This window comes from Cryptomeria japonica, chromosome 7 (genome assembly GCF_030272615.1).
Source record: "Cryptomeria japonica chromosome 7, Sugi_1.0, whole genome shotgun sequence".
Classification (NCBI taxonomy): Eukaryota; Viridiplantae; Streptophyta; class Pinopsida; order Cupressales; family Cupressaceae; genus Cryptomeria; species Cryptomeria japonica.
Window position 1 is genome coordinate 547257501 of NC_081411.1, and position 8193 is coordinate 547265693.

Below are 8193 nucleotides of genomic sequence, written 5' to 3' on the forward strand. Positions count from 1 at the left end.
CTGAGCCAATGGGATGTGTAAAGATATTCTGTTTGGGGAGTATTGTTTGAATTTTGATGACTCTGTGACCTTGGATAAGGCATTGGTATAAATCAAGGTTGTCTATTGCATGTTTTGTAGATCAAAATACTGAATATGAGTATAATTTTCATTCCATTGTTTCAGTTGGTTTCAAGGTGATTAGATCCACTGGTTTTCTGGACTAGTTTGCTGTGGATTTATCTTTTGAAAGTGTGAATTTAGTGCACAAAGGTATACCTACCTGGACTCTGAGTAAGTCCGAAGTGTAGAAGGTTAAATCAAACCTTGTCATATGTTGTCCTAAGAGTTTCCTTCCCTTTACTATCTCTTCTGCACAGAGTTTAAATCATTTTATTATAAGGATGTTGAGGTGAATCAGATTTTGAAGACCACAAAGGGACTTCTCATATTGGGGGTGATTTGTGTTCTTCAACACAGCATCCTATCCACCTTGTACATTGGCATACATAATCGTGTGTTTTGGGCAACTCACCCCACTTCCTTATTTGGTTCGTGTTCTTACTTTGCATTGCTTTGGTCCGTGTTTTGCATCCTTGTTCTTTTGGGATAGATCTGATTAGTTTTATTGTGCCTTCCGCATCGACACATTTGAGAGAGGCATAGGCCAAAGTTCTACATCTTGAGGCATTTTCATCTCAGTACGATAAAGAACATCAGTGCCGCACAGGCTCATCCCAAAGTCCATGACAGGTGGTATCAAAGCTGATAATTGGTATTAGGCCACTCTGATCCACTCATACCTGAGGTGGTATCAGAGTAGTTTGACACATGGTGTCAAAAAAGTTCACAGAGCAGATCTGGGAACAAGATGGGCGATGCAGATAGCCAGTTTGAGATGGAGACTTTAGTACCTCAGGAGGAAGGTCGAGCTGCCAAGGCGGCTTCAAAGATGAAGGATCTGAAGCATCGAGATTGGCTACAGGATCATGAAAACCAATTGGAGGTGTTAGAGAAGTCCGACATGGAGGAAAGACTAGAGGAACACTGGTCAGAGAATTGGACCAAGTTGTCTAATCAGGTGAATTCTTTGAAGGAAGAACTAAGCTTCCTCAAAGAAAGTCGGTAGCTATTAGGCAGACAGGCTTCCAAGGTGACTAGGATTGGATCCTATGATGGCGATCGTGATGACAAAGCCTTGGAAAACTTCTTTTGGGATGTTGAAGAGTACTTGTTGTGTGCACCTAAGCTAATTCATGAGACCCAGGTTAAGGAGATTGCGACTCGCTTAACTGGAAGTGCAAAGCTTTGGTGGCGGACTCATCAAGCAGAGGAACGTGCAGGTAAATCTATAAAGCAGATCAAGTCTTGGGTAGATTTGAAGGCGGCCTTGCATGATCAGTTCCGGCTAGGGAACTCGGATTGGATCATTCAATCTCACTTCGATGAATTGAAGCACACCAGCACAATCCACGAGTATGTGAAGGCATTCCAGGTGCTGGACTTGGAATGCTCAAAGTTGAACGACTTCAAAAAGTTGTTCCTTTTCACCAAAGGCTTGCAACCTTTGGTGAAGGGTGAGCTAAGGTGGCAGAAAGTGCAGACTCTTGCGGAAGCCATCACCGTAGTGGGCGGTTTGCTTGACTACAAAGGCAACGCGGCTAAGGGTTTTGGAGGAGCCCGAACAGAGAGCTACAAGAAGTAGTTCCATCAAAAGGATAAGAGGGCGGATGCTCCCGCAAGCCAGGATGGCGACAAGAAGGGCAAGAAGCCGAAGAAGTATCATGAAGGAAACAACTCAAAAAAGAGGGATCAAGGCCCTGAGAAAAAGAAGAAGCGTGAGCCGAGTTGTTTTGTCTATGGAAGAGATGATCATTAGGCACGGAATTATCCAGATCGAAGAAGGATCAGTGTATTGTTGACCGAAGAGAAGAAGATGCCTAGAATGAGCACCTTGCAGCTTCTTAATTCCTTGCACAATTCCACAGCCCAGCATATGGTCAACAAGCATGAGTTGTGCTATGTCAAAGCACATTTTGGACCAAAGAAGGTCTTGGCAATGATAGATTCAGGAGCAACTCATAATTATATCTCAGCAGGACAGGCCAAGAAGCTTGGCTTGAAAATGGAACCGACTTCATCGCATTTCAAGGCTGTCACAGTGCCTACATAGAAGGTGAGCGGTGAGATCCAAAAGGAGGTCATCCGCATCGGATCATGGCAAGGGGTGATCGATATGGTTGCCATCGAGATGACTGAGTTTGAACTCATCCTTGGGCAAGAGTTCCTAAGGAGCACATCAGCAGCAGTGGTACCGCACATAGGTTGTGTTTTGGTGCTTGATCCAAAATTACCTTGCATGATCACCACGGTGAAATGCAAAGTGTCAAATTGGATGCTCAATGCACTAAGTGCAAAGCAGGTTTGCAGAAGAAGTCGAGGAGCTCTAACTTTGCAACCATCCAAGACATCTTGAAGGAGTATTTGGACCTCATGCTAGATAAGCTTTCTGCCATTCTACCACCAAAGAGAGATGTAGATCATCAGATTGAGCTCGAGGCTAGAGTTAGACCGCCCGCCAAGGCATCTTACTAACTCTCAGGACCAGAGATGGCCGAGTTGAGGAAGCAGTTGGCGGAGCTCATTGAAGCGGGCTATTTGTGGCCATCAAGGTCTCCCTATGATGCCGCAGTTTTGTTCCAGCGCAAGAAGGAAGGAACGCTATGGCTGTGCGTGGACTATAGGTCGTTGAACAAGCTAACAATAAAGAACAAGTATCCACTCCCTTTCATAGCTGACAGCTTCGACCGCTTAGTGGATGCAAGGGTGTTTAGCAAGTTGGATCTTAGACAAGGCTACTATCAAATCAGAATTGCACCAGGTGATGAGGAGAAGACCGCCATCACAACTCAATATGGGAGTTATGAGTTCTTTGCCATGCCTTTTGGTGATCCTTTTTGACACCAAGTGTCAAAATACTTTGATACCACCTCAGGTATGAGTGGATCAGAGCAGCCCAATACCAATTATCAGCTCTGATACCACCTGTCACGGACTTTGGGATGAGCCCGTGCGGCACCGATGTTCTTTATTGTACTGAGATGAAAATGCCTCAAGATGTACAACTTCGGCCTACGCCTCTCCCCAATGTGCCGATGTAGAAGGCACAATAAAACTAATCAGATCTGTCCCAAAAGAACAAGGATGCAAAACACAGAAAAAAGCAATGCAAAGCAAGAAGATGGACCAAATAAGGTAGTGGGGCAAGTTGCCCAAAATCCATGATTATGTATGCCAATGTACAAGGTGGATAGGATGTTGTGTTGAAGAACACAGATCATACCCAATATGAGAAGTCCCTTATCAAGTCCCACTTGAATAGACTGAATTACAAATAGAGCTCCTTGCTCCAGTAGTCTCGCTGACCCACCAAAAAGGAGAACCAAGTTCGCTCCTTGCCTTCAAGTCTTGTCGCCATGCTACTTCTCGCACTTCTTCGAATGCTAGTCCAAAAACATGATATGCTGCGATCTGCTCTGCTCCGAATGTGTTTGCAAATGAATGCTGCCTCGCTTTTATAGAGGCGGCTTCGGACCAAAATCTGCATAGGTCAAGACCCAAATGCCCTAACCGCTCAGCCCAATTCCGCATAGGTCAGGACCCAAATGCCTAACTGCTCAGACCCATAAGTGATCCTCCTAATGAGAATGCGCGATGACAACCAAGTTGACCCAATGAATTAAATCCCGCTGTGACCTATAAGTGATCCATCCAATGTGAATGTGCGATCACAACCAAGTCGGCCTGATGGAATAAATTCCAATGCGAAATAAATACAACCCCACCTTGGGGAATTAAAATATTTCTACTTCATGGCCCCATGCAGGTCAGCCTACCCTATCCTTAGTGCGGCCCCATAACATCCTCCCCCACCAAACTCGTGGTGAAGTCCTCGACGCTTGTGCAGCCTACTTTGCACTCTAGGAGGAAAACCACTTTTGAGCGCCTAGCTCAAGGAAGGAGGACTCCCTAAGTCAGGGAGCTCCGTCTCTACATTGTCGTCAGGTTAGTTTACATTGTTCCTGGATGCTTCCTCTGTCAACCAAACAAATCTATCTCTCAGAGGTTTGTATGGCATACTTTCATGGTCATCCCATGACAAATGATCGACAGCCTGAGAACAAAGTGCCAAGGTTTCCGAAGTCTTCTGACCTTGGTCGGATACCTCCGTGCTGACCCTTGAGTCCATCAATTCTTCATAATGGATGAATTCATGCTTGTCCTAGTTTGTCAGAATTTGTTCCTCACTATTTAGTCCTTCATTGAACCCAATGAAGTTTGGGAAGGAATTAATGCAAAGGTGGGTCGACTTGTCCCTGAGTCGCCTGAATGACAAATGAACTGGCAATGTGTCCGCTCAGCCAGAACTCTGCAGGGGAGATTCGGTAATGTTGGTCAGAGTCACCTCAGAAATTCTTTCACTATCTTCTACCAGTCACAGTGGACTGAGTCTCAAGTCTGCACTCACCTCAGTTTGGACTGATTCGACCACCTCTTTGTCCGAGATGATCACCAAGTTGTCCAAAATCAAATCGCCTAGATCTGCTAAGTTAGGGGAAGGGCACCTCAATCTGCACACAAACTTGTGTGAGAGTAGGTTGGCCAAAATTCCAATTTGATTCAAGATTGATTCTGATGGCTGTCCCATCTAGTTCCACCATGCTATGGCCTCCAAACAACTTGTCAATAGAGCTAGGGCACTTTAACACCTTCCCCACTGACCCTCTTCGCTGTAACCTCGGATCATAAGATCTCTCAAGGAGATTGATCCCTGTTGCTCCCATCTGCTAAGGATGTCTTCCTCCGAGAAGATATCTGCCACATTCGAAAGATGGTTCTCTATTTTGAAGTTAATGTACAGACGTGCTGAGCCACCCCTTTGTCGTCTGAACTAGATGTTGGCAGTATGAAGTCTAGGAGTGCCTTCCTCCTATCTACAACCTGCCTCATCTGGATCTTCAAAAGGTTCACCATACTTAGGTAGGGAGAAGACTGGCTCCACTGTTAGCTTGGCCTTCAATGCATCGAGCGCACTCTGCTTCTTCTCTCCCCACTTCCAACTTCTTTCCTTCTTCAGCAAGTCGGTGAGAGGACTAGCGATCCTAGAGTAGCCTTCCACAAATTTCTAGTAGTAGTTGGCTAAGCCGAGGAATTGCCTCACCTCGTGAACACTCCGAAGTGGCTCCCAATCCCGAATCTCCTATAGCTTTTCCAGATCTGGACAAATCTAACCATGTCCCACAATGTGGCCAAGATGATTGGGGGGTTAGGGATTAGGGGTTTGCCTTTAGGTCAAACCCCGGTTTTGGAATTAACCAAGAAATGAGCAAGTGCTGTAAATGTAAATGACTGTAATGTAAAACAAGTACTAATACCTTGTTCTAAGGATGTTGGTATCCTTATGTGCGAATGTTTAGATGTTGTATGTTGTATGTTGTAGTAGCATGTAGTAAGTGATCTCCTCTTCAATGGTTGAATCCTTGACTTGAATGCAACACTTAGCCTTGAATGGAGACTTGAAATGATCAATTGCTTGAAGGAATGCTTGAATGCTTAAATGCTTGAGTATAGTTTCCACACCTTTTCCATCATATCGAATGAGAGAGGAAAATGTAGTTTATATACTTTTCATTTAGGGCTGATAGACTGATTTTCTCGACCTTAGGCCGACCAAGAAAGTTAATTTCCAAATTGCAAACAAAAAGACCCGAGCCCCTTAGGAGACCGGGCCCAAAATAGGACCCAGGGACCAGGGCGCTGGGCACCTTGGTCCTAAGGGACCAGGGTGCTGGGCGCTCTGGTCCCACCTCCCGAGACAGCAGGGTGCAAGGAGGTTTAGGCCAGGGTGCTTGAAAAATGTAGTTTTCAGTGTCATGAGCAAGTTTTGGGGTCTCCATTCAGGTTGCATGTTGTGTCGCCATCGTGAAGACCGAAATGCAATTGAAATTGCAAGTGTCGCAATTTTAGGACGCTACATTTAGCCCCCACTTTAGCGGGAGTATGTATGCTCATACTTTCGGTAAAGTACAAGGAAACAATATTGAAAGACTTTCACCACGTCAAGGAGGCAAGACACACCAAGCCCCCAATGGACTAAGGATCTTACGACTTCAATTGACAAATTAAAAGGGAAGATCACGAGGGAGAACCATGACTGTCAGTAGTAAGGTTCCCTCACTATGAGTCATGCAAAAGAAATACCAAAAATTTTCAAGGCAAAGCTAAATTTGTCAAGAAATTTTCAAGTATCTTGAAGGGATAGACAGGGTGTATGCCCCCCTACGTTAAAGCGATCGCACACGCCTCAATGGGGGTGATTATTTTAACGTAGTGATACACATAGGAAATGAGAAAGGAAAGGAGCACGTTACCACAAGGATTTAGCCCCCAAGTGTGAGATAAACCCAAGGATAATAGACACAAAACACAAAGCACGAGGTGACTTCACTTTCCTCGGGGTCAGTATGCTGTATGATAAGTCATGTATATATCATATGTATGTATGCATAATTGTTCTTCATTCCCCAATCAAGGAAGGTCACCTAGAAGAAGGGAACACATGTGTCTTTTGAGTCAACATGAGAGAGATCGAGAGATCTCAATGCTTTGCATCGTCCTCAAGTAGACAACACTAAGGACGACAAATAGAAGAATGAGAATAACATATAGAAGAAGTAACAAAAGGGAGGGGGAGAGAATCTGCTATGCTAATGTAACTAGTCTAGCACGTCATCTACCCCCCGATCTTGTTGATCAATGTTTTGGGAAGGCAGGGAACATGCTAGAGGAGGAACATCCAACACAGCAGATGGAGCTATCACAAGATCCAAACAAGGGCTATGTTCATGTTCCAAGCCACGTTGTTCTTGTCTAGGAGCTAGGATAAGTGCTTTTGAAAATTCATTAGATAAATGGTTGTCAATATCAACAAGTTCATATTCACTATCAGAAGCAAGAGGAGTAACATTTTCATCATGCATAACATTTTCATCTATATCATCATCAAGATTTATAAAAATAGGATCTTTAACTCGCACAGGATCAAGACCATCATGTATCTTGTGTTTAGGAGATTTAGGCTCAATATCCGGCTGAGGAGAAAATAGAATAATGCTTGTTGAAGGTGTTTTTGGAGATTGTAAATTTTGAGAAGCGGTTGCTTGAGCCCTAAGACGACGTTTTCGTCGGCGTTCGCGTGCAGAACGATTACGTCTAGTCTTAGTAGGAAGTGTAGAAGATAGAGGAGGAGGAATGTTCTCATCCTTATCACTTGGGTGTTTAGGTTGTGGTCTCTTAGGCTGGATAATAGGAGAAGAAGAAGGTCTCTTTTCTCTATAAAAGGCAGGAGGAGGAACTGCTCCATATAAAGGAGAAATTTTTGGTTTAGGGAGAAGACCAAGTCCATCATGACGAGGAGGTATAGGTCTACTCTTAGAAGATTTATTAGGCATAGACATAGTCACATCCATGGGGATGGGTTGGGAATCTTCTTGAGGAAAGACATTAGTTTTATCTTTCAAAGGAAGAACTTCCTTCTCAAGAATGATAGGAATGTCAAGTTTAGGTGTTCTAGGTTCACTTAGAGATAGGATCATATCTGTTTTCCACTTTTGATAAGATTTGAAAAGATGATCACTTCGCGGAGGAAGAGATTGGAATTGTTTAGGCCAAAAGTAATCAATAGGAACGCTAGAAGTTCTTTCAGCTGGTTTAAAGAGACTATGATTGACAGTAACAATTTCACCATTATGGGGAAATTTCAAACACTTATGAATAGGGGAAGCAATAGCTTTCATGGAAGATAGCCAAGGATAGCCAAGCTTCACACGAAATTGTTCGAAAGATGGAATAATAGCAAAGTTCACATCAAGGGATTTGTTATGGACTTCAATAGGCAATGTAATAGAACCAATTGCAGGAGAAGAAATTGCATCAAATAATTTCACAACCACATCTGTTTTGTCATAGATTACTTGATTCAATTGCAAAGTAAAAAGAAATTCTTCAGTAATAACATTAATCATGCACGAATGATCAATAAGCACTCCATGGCAAGGCATATTCTTGACTTTTGCAACTATGTATAAAGGACCATCAGGTGCCCTAATGGTTTCACTGGAATCAAATGTGATGGAAGGTTCTTTAGGGATTTCT